Source organism: Petaurus breviceps, unplaced genomic scaffold (genome assembly GCF_028583685.1).
Source record: "Petaurus breviceps papuanus isolate PSGF00001 unplaced genomic scaffold, PetGlider_PUasm1.0 99, whole genome shotgun sequence".
Taxonomy (NCBI): Eukaryota; Metazoa; Chordata; class Mammalia; order Diprotodontia; family Petauridae; genus Petaurus; species Petaurus breviceps.
In genome coordinates this window covers 5,977,840-5,978,846 of record NW_027187465.1, presented here as the reverse complement: position 1 = coordinate 5,978,846, position 1,007 = coordinate 5,977,840, and the positions used below count along the sequence as shown (strand labels likewise).

General features: G+C 45.1%; 1 pseudogene; it reads right to left on the bottom strand.

Moving 5' to 3' along the window:
* Positions 1 to 221: 221 nt before the first annotated feature.
* On the bottom strand, positions 222 to 676 carry LOC138156282 (large ribosomal subunit protein uL15 pseudogene; annotated as a pseudogene).
* Positions 677 to 1,007: the final 331 nt, after the last annotated feature.

The following is a 1,007-nucleotide window of genomic DNA, read 5'->3' as shown; positions in this document are numbered from 1 at the left end:
TGTGTTCTAGACCTTTCGAGCTTTGACATGCTATATAATACAGTACTTTCTCACTCCGATGCTCTGTTGAGAGTTCCCTTTCAGTTTTCATGATACATGCCTCTATGTCACCTTTAGGCTTAATATTATGAGTCTACAGTTCTTTTCAAAGACAAGTTTTCATAGATAATTTGTTTTTTTGGACAATGAAGTCATGGGTTTTATTTGCTAACGTTGGATGTTTATGCCATAAGGACACAGGCTCCACCAACGCCCTTGATTTTTTCCTGCTGAAGAACTCCTTCACAATGACTGGCTGCTTGGGGAGTTTCCCTTTTCCTAGGACTTTGTAGTGGCCCGACTGTACAACATCAATGATAGGGGCAAGGCCCTCCTTGTTTTTGGCAGCATTTATCCTGGTCTGCTCACTGACCAGTGTCCACAGCTTATCAAGGTTGACAGTTGGGAAGTAGCTTTGTTTTTTCTTCAAGTGGTAATGCCTCATACCCACTTTACCAAAATAACCTGGATGATATTTGTCTAAGTTGATCCAGTGATGATGCAGCCCTCCTGCATTGCCACGGCCTCCGGGGTGCTTTCGGTGCTTGCCAATGCACCCATGGCCGCGGCTGATGTGCCTGCGGAGCTTCTGCGTCTTCTTTAGTTGGGAAGGCATCTTGCAAGCCGCCACAAAAGAGAAAAGCTTCACAGATAATTTTTAAAGTAACTTAACCAGGCACTAAAATTCTTCCTGGGGTCATTCTTCGTGAGGGGAAAGTATCTCCCTGGCTTTTTACCAGCCTCTCAATATAATTCCCTGAACAAGGGATGGAAGAAGGTTAAGTTCCCTCTAACTAGCTACCTTGGGGAGATTGGCAGCTACATTCTGGTTCCATGACATTCGCCACCATCTATGAAAGGCAGATGGATGCCTCTTTTACCTCCTCCCCCATTCTTGGCCACATGGATTGACCTTTTCTGATTTCCATGGCCAGGCCTCCTGAATCTGAAGACAGTTAGCCTGGAAA